The sequence below is a fragment of the Eschrichtius robustus genome, chromosome 4 (assembly GCF_028021215.1).
Source record: "Eschrichtius robustus isolate mEscRob2 chromosome 4, mEscRob2.pri, whole genome shotgun sequence".
NCBI classification, from domain to species: Eukaryota; Metazoa; Chordata; class Mammalia; order Artiodactyla; family Eschrichtiidae; genus Eschrichtius; species Eschrichtius robustus.
Genome location: NC_090827.1, coordinates 34,119,241 through 34,131,916, shown reverse-complemented (window position 1 = coordinate 34,131,916; position 12,676 = coordinate 34,119,241). Strand labels below are relative to the sequence as shown.

Genomic DNA, 12,676 nt, shown 5'->3' with positions numbered 1-12,676 from the left:
AGTCCAGGAAAGGCCAGAGCCAAAGCGATGAGAGCAGAACGGTCTCCCCGGCTGAAGAGGATGGAGAAGCTAATCACAGGCATCTACAGGTCCCCAGTGGTTTTTCATTATCCTATGAGCCTTTGGAAGCCTTTATAAGTTTTTAAGTCAAGGGAAAATATTATGTGATTTGAGTTTTGGAGAAGATCAGTCTAACTGCTCTGCAGAGAAGGATCAGAGCTGGGCAAGACTGATGCAGAGATCAGGTGGGAGAACATTGTTACTCCCAGGCTGCAGGTGACTCTAGCTTGGACCAGGAAGGTGATGGTGGTGACAATGGAGACAAGTGGATGTATCTAATAATAATTAGAAAATAAAATTAATACGGTGATAAACTGAAAATAGAAATTGGACATCTATAACACAGTTTTCTGATGTGTGTTCTCTGTGCAGGCTGACTCAGGATTTAATGTCTGACTGTGGAAACAAAAGTAAATTAAAACAAAAGTATTACTTACTTAAAATGTTCTCATGCATTAAAAAGTAGATGAATAATATATGTGCTTAATAAGTCTATTCAGCTTAATCAATGCTTTAATATCAATGTTTGAAAAGAAACTGAAGAACAGGGCTTTGTAGATGGCACTAGCAAATTACGGCTCCTTTGTGGAGAAACAGTCCACCTCTGATTAGTGTCTTGGTTTATTTGGTAGAATGCTTACCTGTTAGCCTGAGACTGTGGAATTGACAGCAAATGTGACCTTCACACAGGCTTGTTAAAAAATCTCCTCAAGAGAAATTTTATTCTGTTCAGAGAAGGAGAGGGCCATTTTACTCGAATGTGGATTAGATAACAATAAATCATGTTGTAATAATGTTGAAAACGACATCATCAACTTGGACTCATAAAGGAAATTACTTCTCGTAGACTACACAAATGTACAGAAGCAGCTACATATGCCAGACTTGCCTAACACCATTCAAGGTTTTGATGCTAGGTAAGCATGTTTTGCTTGTGTAAGATTCATCTTTCTTCTAACTAATATCCAAAGACTTCCGTAAGTCATGGAATTAATTTTCCAAGAAGACATATTCATTCTGGTACAAAAATCCTTCCTTCCTTCCTCCCTCCCTCCTTCCTTCCTTCCTTCCTTCCTTCCTTCCTTCCTTCCTTCCTTCCTTCCTTCCTTCCTTCCTTCCTTCCATCTCTCCCTCCCTTCCAGTTTTGAAGAGTAATCACTTTTCTTGGTAGTGATCCTTTCACACCCAAATCATCTAACCCATCAGTGTATCTATTGACTTTATTTTCAAATTATATCTAGAATCCAGACAGTTCTCAGTACCTCCACCATTACAGTTCTAATCCAAATCAGCATCATCTCCTTCCCATGTTATTTCAATGACTTCCTGACTACTCTTGAGGCTTTTAGCCTTGACCCTGGGGTTATATTCTCCCCACATTAGTCAGTGACCCCTTAAATGTAACCCATATTATGACACTCCCATAAGTAAATGTCCCTGTGGCTGTCCATCTCAGAGCAAGGGCTATATCCTTCTCACAGTCCTTGGGACACTACCTTATCTGCACTTTAGCTCTCTCTCTCTCTGACCTCATCTCCTCCTCTCCTCCTCCCCAGCCACACACTGGCCCCCTTGCTGTCTCGCAGACATTGCAAGCATCCTCCCACACAAAGGCCTCTTCAGTTGCTATTTTTAGTACCTGAATGTTCTTCTTCCAGATATCATGATTTCTTCCTTCCCTTTATTCATGGATCAACTCAATCAATTGTCTGATCAGAGAGGCCTTTGCTGACCACCTTATCTTACATCACTATCAATTACTTTCTTCTTTGTTGTGCATATCCTTCTCCTAACATATATGTGCATATTTGTTTACTTGTTTATTCTCTTTCTCCTTCCACTGGAATGTAAGCTCTCAGAGTTGGGACTGTGCCTTTTGTTCAGCTCAGTATCCTAGCATTATAATAGTGCCTCATACCAGCAGGTGCTCAGTCATATTTGGTTTAAGGGATAAATATTGTTATAATCCATGTTTTCTACAAACTGGAAAAGGTAGAGAACTGATTATCTCCTTGAGACTGTGCAAGGAACACATTCCTGCTAACACTCTGTTTTTAGGACTTCTGATTTCCAGGACTCTAATAAAATACATTTGCATTGCTTTAAGACACTAAATTTGTGGTAATTTGTTTCAATGGCAATAGGAAATTAGTGAGCCTTATGAGCTAAGATGCAGCCTCATAATCCTTTTCAACTCAGTGCCCCTGCTGTCTATGGAGGAGAGTTGGCATATCTGGTGGTCATTAGTATTGTTTACTGCATATTTCTGGATTTCCTTTTAGGTATATGGCAGAATTGTGTGTCCCTGAATTAGGTGTGGCCATGTGGCTTTCTTAGGAAGATGACTAGCAAGTAGGAGTCGCATACATAACTTCCAGGTAAACTTTATAAGCCTTTGCAAATTTTGCCATACCCCTATTTTTCTTGTTATTGTGAGTGCAGAATCTTGATGAGATATACTCTCTGTGAGCCTGGTTTCCTGAGGAAACAATGAGCACATTCCCTCAGCCTACACCAGTGGACTTGTAGTGTGAATAAGAAATAAATCATTTTGTTCAAGCTGCTGAGATTCTGGGATTACTGGTAAAACAGCCAAATCCAGCCCAGTGGTTCTCAAATGTTTTGGTCTTAGGATCCTTCAGCACTCTTAAAATGTATTGAGGAACTCAGAAAACTTTTGTTTATGTGGATTATATCTTTCAATATATATCATGCTGGGAATTAAAGAGACATTCTTAAATAATTCATTTAGAAGTAACAATGTAAATATTTTTAATGAAAAAACTGTATTTTTCAAATAAAAATAACTTCATGAGATGAGATATGCCTTTATACATATTTGTAAATATTTTCAATGTTTGGCTTAATAGAAATTGGCTGGATTCTCGTATCTGCTTCCACAGCAGTAAGACTGTTGCCATTTGTGGTTGTGGTTGAGGTACATGGAGAAGATCCAGCCTCACATAGTTACACAGTTGAAAATGAAGAAGTATGTTAACACCCTTTTCAGACAGCTGTGGATATTCTCCTTTTACACCACATTAGAACTCTGTAAGTAGTAGTTTCTTAAAGGTTGATTGCAAGGTAGAACTGACACCGTATTAATGAACTTTTTATACTGTTCCGTGAACTCCATTGGTCTATCCTGCACTTGAAATGGTTACATCCATGATTCTTAAAAGCATCAATTGGTCATTTGAAAAACATTGGCTCCTTGAGTTTCACAGCTCTTTTGAATGTTAACACATTTCCGTACACAATATCAAACCCAACATTCTTTAATATTGCTGCCAAAATCTTTAGCAAAGGTTTTATATATATTGAGAAACTGGTAAGACACTGTTGCCAGGTACAAGTTTTCCAAAATTCTAGCATTCAGTTAAATATTTGAGTTCTATGGCATATTGAGTATCAACGCTGTTTTCCTTGAATTGACAAAACTGACTTGGTTCATTTTCAAGACATACTCAATTCTGCAAATATCTAAAAAAATACCCAAGCCCGAATCATTAAAGTTTGTTTGTTAATGATTCTTCCAAGTAAAAATGGTCTGTAATGAAAAGAGAAGCTAGTTCACTTTGCAGTGCAAAGTGTCACACAAGTGCTTTTCCCAGAGATGACCATTGTGGACGGCAGCTTCTGATTTTGTTCTTGATGATCCCAGCCCCTGGGGATTCATACTCTTGTGTAGTTCCCTTCCCTCAAGTGTGGGATGGGCTAAGTAATTTGCTTATAACAAATAGAATATGACAAAAGTGAGAAGGTGCCGCTTCTGTTTTTGGATCACAAAAGACTGTGATTTCCATCTTGCTGGGCTTTTCTCTCTGTTTCTTCTCCAGGGCTTGCCCTCATGGAGAGGGCAACCTGGCAAGGAAGGGAGAGTGGCCTCCAGACAATAACCAGTAGGGAACCGAGGTCCTCAGTCCAAAATCCCTCAAGCAGCTGAATCCTCCCAACAACCATGAGTGAGGTTGGAAGTGGATCCCTCCCCAGTTAGAGCTTGAGATGCGTGTGGCCCCAGTTGGCACCTTAACTGCAGCCTGGTAAGAAACCTGGGCCAGAGGACCCGTCGAAGCAGTGCATGAGTTCCTGACCCACAGAAACTAAGATAATAAGTGTATATCATTTTAAGCTGCTAAATCTTAGGGTAATTTGTTACACAGCAGCAGGTAACGAATACAACTATCTACTTCATTACATAGTAGAAATGCTTTCTATATATCTTCAGTTTTTGTCATACAGTATATTAAGATTTGTACTTAAGTGCCAAGACTTAACAGAATTACAATTTTTTACTACTTCATCAATGATTTTCTTAAGTAAAACTGACATTTTGGTGAATGGTGGTGCATGAAATAGGCACTAGTCCAGGTTGTTTCTACTGCCTTGGTTTGTTCTAAGCACAAGTAATTTTACCCACCATTGTATTTGTACCATCAGTGCAAATGCCAACCTAGCACAGACCAACACAACGAAAACGACAAAAAATGAAAATGATAAATAATAGAGTGAGAATTGCTTTGACTCCACAGAACTCTTGAAATGTTTCCTGGGACTTCTAGGGATCTGTGGATTATGCTTTCAGAACGGCTGATATAGACTATCCCTATTGTTACATCAGATGAATTGTTAATTTACTATCCCTAGTCAATATTTTACAGCATAGTAATGTTGCCCAAAAGAAAGGCAAAGAACAGTTCTCTTCACTTAAATAAGAAAAGTCGTTTTCATTAAGTTTTGAAATCCTTCCTATGGAGTATGTGCACGTGGTTGCCTCTGCCTATCAATTCAGGGCTGCTGAAACATTGCCTCACTTCAGTGTTCACTATCCTAGTCTCAGATTATAACGTAACATAACAAGAAAACAGTTTTGACTCTCACTGTTACTTGCTGCTGTTGATATTGTTATCTTATTTCTTAACTATCAAGAAAGCCATTGTCCATATGTTTTTGTGTGTTCATTTGCGGGTGTGTGTGTTTGTTTTTGCTTTTGTATGAATTCTATAAATAGGAATCTGGTACAAGTTTGAATAAGATTTACAAATATTTCCACCTACATATTTCATTTGTGTCACTATTACTAACATTGGTACTGTAATGAATAATAATACTTATTTCCTTATGATAGGGAATTTAAGAAATACATGGGCAATTTAGGAAATACAATATTAATGGGCGATTTCAACCCTATCACTTGCTTTCAAAGTTCTAGTTGTGATTCTAGATAAACACCCAAGTAATTAATTTTATTGTGAGGAAAGGCACATCACAAAGGAAGCAGTATTCAACTATCCAAAATACTGAGAAATGTAGGTTAATTTTATTTTTCAGGGTAGGTTAATTTTGCTTCTATTGTTAAATATGATATATAGAGTGTTAATAAAATATATTTTTTATTGGTCTAGTTTTTACATACTATCCCATATATTTTATAGAGTTTAAGTTCACATGTTATGTTTGCATGCAATACACAAATGATAAAGTAAAAGGAAAAACACATAAAGAAACACACAGGAATCACCTTGTATTTATAAATAATAGGAGTGACATGTTTCAAGTCCCTGAAGATTGATTTCGTTTTACTAAATGTGGATTCCCAGATATTACAAGGCAGTCAGCACTAGTTTAAAATGCAGGTGGTATTCCCGTGGTATTATCCTGCTCCAGAGAATGCCACGGTAGATTTACCTGTCTCAAAGGTCTACACAGTTGATCCTTGACACCATGGTTGAGCTGATGCTTGCAGCTGGAATTGACACATTTTATGGCCAAAATTAATATACTGGTTAGGTCTCTGATAAGCTATTGTAATGAGATCTCTCATTACCTATTACCTCTGTCTCTATCAAAGAATCAGTAAAACTCCCTGAAAGACACAATGGAGAAATCTGAAAATTGCTAAATGTTTTCTGTGGCTGGCTACTGCTCACCTCTTTTTTCACACTTACACCTATTGGATTCAAGATGAAATCAGTTTTTAAAATAACAGTGGTCTTAAATAATATAGACCCAGCATGTTCTTTGCAGGCTTCTGTGTTTCGGGGGCCAGAGAAGGGTCACTAGATATACATATATTGATAACTGTTTTATATTTAATGGCTAGGGATTCCTACTATTAAAAGCCATTTTCTAGGCTATTACTATCTTTATTTATTATATATAAAGCTCTGTAAATGTGCATGGTATTTAATGTTAGATGAAATTGTGCCAGACACATTGCGTCCTCCTAGCCGAAAGCAGGAGAAGAACAATGCAGGAGGGAGACTGGGGGCAGGATGGAGAGTAATTAAGGGTTGCAAACTTGCCATGGCTTTGACGAATAGGTGGACAGCAAGGAGAGCTTGAAAGCTGAGACATGATTCTGAGATTGGGAAGCCATTAAGTAAAATCAAACCCATAACTGGAAGCAAGCAAAGGCATCAGGAAAGGAGAATGTCAGCCTTTTAAGTAAGAAATCTACATCTTCAGCTCTGACATTTCCTTGTACACCTTGTTCACCTGGTTTCTCAGCATCACCTCTGGCTCATCAGGTTCTAAACCAGTGGGTCTCAAACTTGAGTGAGCATCAGAATCCCCTGAGGGGTGGAGGGGATTGTTAAAATGCGGGTTACTGGGCCATGTGTCAGTCAGAGTGGCTGACTCAGTAGGTTTGGGGTCTTGAATTTGCATTTCTCATAAGTTCTCAGAACTACTGCTGCTGCTGGAACCACACTTTGAGAACCTCTGTCCTAAACTAGTATCTTCAATTCCTCTTATATCTTTCCCTCCAAGCCTCAGCTTAGAGTCATGTCCGATTCTCACCTTTAAGTCAGACAATACCCCAGTTCTATCTTTCCTGTCCTAGAAATTTCTTTCGGATTTGTTTATCTTTTCCGTCTTATAGCTACTAACCTAATCAGATACTGCTACCACTCCTACTATTACTAGCAACGACAGAACTACAATTACTACTATTAACTTCTTTGAATACCTACTATATTCAAGAAAATATGCTAACCACTTTTAAATATATTATCTCATTAAATAATACTATTAGATAATTTGTATTATCCCCATTCGCAAGTGAAGAAATTCCTTTGCAGTAAGAATAACTTGCAGTATTTCAGAAGGGATAAAAATGAACGTCTGTCTGACACCAAAACCTTTATGTCCATCCAGTATTCGGCCCTTACCTGAAGCCTACTTCCTTCATGCGGTCCCTCGTGTATAATTGTCAGTGTGGTAGTGAATCCTCTCCCTTCTCTCAACTGCTAATGATCTCCTCTGTGTTACAAAGACTTGATATATGATGAGGTGGCATCAAAAATCAGTACGGAAGAGAAAGATTTATCAAGAGATGTCACTGGGACAATTAAATGCCTGTATGACACAACACACAAATAAATAGCCATGGAACACAATCCTGAATGAGAAAAATAAACCTGAAAATTTTGGAAGAAAACATGACATCAAAGTACAAACTTTATAAAATTGATAAGCATAAAAACTTGTCAAAATACAACCAGAGAAATAATAAACAAAATGAAAATTAAACCATAAATCAGGGAACTTATTCATGGTGAATTTGAACAACGAAGTATTAGTTTAGGAAATATATAATCAACTCTGTCAAATCTTCCCACTTCACAAAAGAGGAAAGACAGATGGCCAAGGTTATTATGAAAATATGTTCAGATTTAAAAAATAATAAGGGAAATTAACATTGTATATCAGCACATTGTAAGTTCATATACATCAGATTAATATAAAGTAATGTCTGAGTGTCTGCAGATGAGTCCCTGGGAATTCCTGCAGTGCATTGATTGGTGTGTAACTTAGTTCATTTACTTTGGAGAGAAGTTTGAAATATTGACTAAAGTTAATAATGTAGGTACCTATGACTTATTAATTCTATTTCTAGGCATATCCTCTAGAACATCTCTTCAACAGAAACACAAGGATATATGTACAAGAATGTTCACCACAATGTTGGTTATGCTAGGAAAACTTTGGGAACAAGCCACATGTCCTTAATAGGTTATTGGATAATTAATTTTCGTGGTCTATACAAAGAACATAATTCCTCGGTTAAAATATACGAGGTTAACCTGTATGCGATATCATGGTTCTGTCTCATAAACGTAATGTCAAATAAAATTAGTACTTCACAGTATGTACAAAAATGATACTATTTTTGTAAATTTAAAACATACAGAAATCCTATGTATTACTCATGGATACAAACATCTGAGTTAAAGTAAATATATGGACAGGAATATACACCAATTTCAGGATGATGGTAACCTATGGGGAAGGAAGGAGGAAAAGAGGGATAAGGGTGGCCTTAATTGCATAAGTAATCTTTTATTATTATTTACATTAAAAAATCTGAACCAAATATAGCAAAATGCTAATGCTTGTTAAATTAATATGGCAAATACTTGTGTTTTTTTCTCTTCATTTATGAAATGTTCATAATCAAAAGAACATTTTAACAGAGGCGTCTATGGTTGAAATTTTTTTGAATATTCTGGTTTAATCAAAGTACAATCATTTTATTTGCTGCAAAACTTTTCAGTCATTAATATGCTAATAGACATTGTGAATTGCCAACACGGTAATGTTTTATGAAATATTTCCCAAACGTATTTGACCATGGAAGCCTTTTTTTAAAAAAAAAATAAAACATCTATTAACATCTCATGGATCTTTTGGGAAACACTGTTACATATCATAGCACTTGATTTTTCCTAATTGTTTCACGTAATTTAACTTTATTTCTATGGTTATATTTCCATCTCCTTATTGTCAGAGCCTAAGTCTTATTCCTTTTAGCTAGGCATAAAATGGACATACAAGTAATACTTTGATGGCTTGTTTGATTTTTCTGAGAGATTATTGTGCAGGTCATTATACTCAATGTAGGTTTTGGAGGGGAGGAAATAGTAAAAGCATTCCTTGCATACAATTTTATATGGAAATAAAAACAAAACTCAAGAACACAAAGATCAACATAAAGATAACAGTACTTTTCAAACAAATGGAGAATATTGATCCCAAAACATTGCCAGAATTGATTTCTGAACACTTTTCTTCCTTTATTTTTTATCTCATTCAACAGATATTATAAAATTATCTGAAGAGAAATGATAGCTTTGAATCTATAAAAAGTAGATACAATCCAATGCATAGGAATTTTCAGAATTAAATCATCAATGATTTCTCAGGGTAAAATAACTCAATCCTTTTGAATTTATATTGAGCATAAATCCACTTACAATTTTATTAAATAATTAATTCATTTAAAGATTTGTAAATACTAGGTATGTCTTAAATTCCTTGGTTCACAAGGATGTAATTTTAACACAACAATAAATAAAATTGATTAAGCACAAATTCCTTGACTAATACTTCTGTCTCTCACAAGAGAGTAAGGCTCTCTTTTGAAGCTTTGAAGCTAGTCATTGACTTCTCCTCTCTAGCTATGAAAGTCTTAGATGGCATCTTTTCCCCACAGAAGGCTGTTTGCCTGCATTGAAAATCTGTTATTTCCTGTAGCCACCTTCATTAATTATTTCAGCTAGATCTTCTGGGTAACCTGCTGCAGCTTCTACATCAGCACTTGCTGCTTCACTTTGCACTTGGATGTTATGGAGGTGGCTTCTTTCCTTAAACCTCACGAACCAAGCTCTGCTAGTTTCAGACTGTTCTTCTGCAGCTTCTTCACCTCTCACAGCCTTCAAAAATTGAAGAGAGTTAGGGACTTGCTATGGATTAGGCTTTGGCTTAAGGGAATGTTGTGACTGGTTTGATTATTTTATCCAGATGACTAAAACTTTCTTCATATCGGCAATAAAGCTGTTTTGCTTTCTTATCACTGTGTGTTCACCAGAGTAGCACTTTTAATTTCCTTCAAGAACTTTTCCTTTGCATTTATAACTTGGCAAATTATAATTTGGTGCAAGAGGCTTACCTTTCAGCCTATCTTGGCTTTCAGTATGCCTTTCCCACTAAGCTTAATCATTTCTAGCTTATGATTCAAAGTGAAAGGTGTGTGACTCTTTCACTTGAACACTTAAAGGCCATTGTAAGATTATTAATTGTCCTAATTTCAATATTTTTGTGTCTGAAGGAATAGGGAGGCCCCAAGAAAGAGAGAGAGAGAGATAAATGTGTATTTCTGACTGTTTCATCTACCCAACTAGGGGAATGGCCGGTCAGTCGAATAGTCAGAAGATACACACTTACTGATTAAATTCACTGTCTTACTGGGTGTGGTTTGTAGTGCCCCAAAATAATTATAATAGTAACATCAAAGATCACTCATCACAGAGCACCATAACAGTTATAATCATAATGAAAAAGTTTGAAATATTGTGAGAATTACCAAAATGTGACACAGAGACATGAAGTGAACAAATGCTGTTGTAAAAATGGCGCTGACGGACTTGCTCGTTGCAGGGTTGCCCCAAACATGCAATTTGTAAAAAATGCAATAAAGCACAGTAAAATGAGGTATGCCTGTAGATACGTAAGATCTAGTACAAAGACCTAAGGAGTTAAAACTCACTGGAGTGTTTCAGAAAAGCATTTTGTAATTCTTATTCCATAACCATTACCCTTTATACCATTTTCTAGTTGGCAAAATTCTGCTGCTGTTGTTTTGAAGATAAAACATTGAATCTCATTCTTTTAGAATTTTTCAGTTTGGTATAGTTCTTACAGCTTTAAAAGATTATTTTATGGACTGGTATAAAAGCAAATTTCTGCCCTTTGCAGAAACTAAATTTGTGTACAGTAAAACCTCATTTGAAGTACAATTCAGTATTAATATTATTTAGTTTGATTTAGAATTCAGATTTTGTTAAGAGAAATTCATATCAATACTACCAAAGTAATCTGTGTTTTCAGGTCTAATACTATATTGGAATCTAATACTGAGAACAGTTTTTAAGTGGTTTATAAACAGTAAATGTGTATCTTCTCTAATTTTATTACATTTTAATATTGATCTGAAATGCTAATGATAAACTGATTTTATATGAAGGCAAGTGGGGAAGAGTGATGTATTATCTGCTTTGGGTGCTTCTGGTAATATTAGTTCTTTAGCACTCTTTGTGTAATGTAATCATGACTCATAGCAAAGTTACAGTTAATAATTGTTTGAAATTTCTGTGCAGCTGAAGAAACTCATACTTAGTTTACATGCACTGCTAGACCTTCGCAGTATTTCAGCAAGATGTTCCTCTTAACCGTGTAACTCATTTGTTTCACTATCAGCTTAGATAATATGACTCACTTCTTGCAGCTAATAGGAGTTAATGGCAGGACATTGACTCACTACTTATAACTGTCTGGGTATTAAAATGATATCACCAGTATTCCACTTACGCTGCTATAAAACAATGAAATAATCTACCGTGTTATAAATAGGGTTATATACGTTATGAAGATCAAACATGTGGTATTTATTTTTGTAAACAATTTCTTGGATGAGGACATTTTTTCACATAGGCCTTCATTATTTGTACAGGTGTAACTATGGACATGTATATCTTGGAGCATTAATTCTTTAAAATTGTGTCATTATCAAAGTGTCCACACCCTCCTGTTGCTCTGAGACATTTTGCCATACTCTTGAATAAAGGGCTTGCTTGAAAAAATGGGTGTATGTGTGTCAGGGTTGGGAGAAAGAATATATATACAGTCAAGGTAAACCTTGTATAGAATAGAAAATCAGAATAAATAGTATTTTAGTTGTATATTGCTATATAGTAAATTACCCTTCCGCCCCCCCAAAATCTTTGTGGCTTATACCAGCAAACATTTATTATCTCACACAGTTCCTATGGATCTAGAATTTAGGAGCAGCTTAGCTGAATGATTCTGGCTTGGGATCTCATGAGGTTACAGTCAAGATGTCAGTTGGAGTTACGTTCATTTGAAAGCTTGAGTGGTGTGTAAAGATCTGCTTCTAAGACGGCTTAATCACGCGACTGGCAGTTGGTGCTGGCTCTTGGTAGGGCGTCTTAGTTCCTCATCATGTGGTCTGTTCCATTAAGCTTCTCGAGTGCCCTCTTCACATTGCAAATGATTTCTCCTAGAGTGAGTGATACACCTAGCTTTTATGAACTAACCTTGAAAATCACACACTATCATTTCAGAATATCTTATTGGATACACAGGTCATCCCTGATCAGTGTGGGAGAGAACTCTGTGAGTGTGTGAATACCAGAAGGTGAGGATCATTGGAGGAGACCACCTTAGAGGCTGGCTAGCTACTACAGGTAGGGAGGAAAAGAAAGAGCATCTGTAATTTGAAAGAAACGCTATATCTTGACTTTGTTTCAGGACAATGAGGCTCTCAATCACTTAAAATAATTTCTGACTGATTTCTTCAAGGCAAAGTAGCACAAAGGTTTTTGATATTACTGTTTATACGTAACACTCTTGTTAATGCCAGTGACTCTGCCAGTCAGGTCATACAGATAATTTTCATTTTATGGTGTAGGAACTCTGGCACATCAAGAAGGTGGCAGAGTTATAATTAGAGAAGTAAGATCTACAATTCCTGTCTTTTAACTTTGGGTCATGATCATGGCTTCCTGCCAGGCCAGAAGTACCCTGAGAGAGTCCC

At 36.4% G+C, this 12,676-nt stretch overlaps 1 protein-coding gene across 5 annotated transcripts in view; it reads left to right on the top strand.

The window, feature by feature from the left end:
* Window positions 1–12,676, top strand: part of INPP4B (inositol polyphosphate-4-phosphatase type II B) — a 606,964-nt gene that overhangs the window by 159,220 nt on the left and 435,068 nt on the right. For 2 of the 5 annotated variants that reach the window (XM_068542548.1, XM_068542544.1), the window contains exon 2: window positions 2,343–2,438. The exons of the other annotated variants lie outside the window; for them this stretch is intronic. The gene's annotated coding sequence lies outside the window, so the exon portion shown is untranslated. The remainder of the gene's footprint in view (window positions 1–2,342; window positions 2,439–12,676) is intronic. 5 annotated transcript variants of the gene reach the window in all.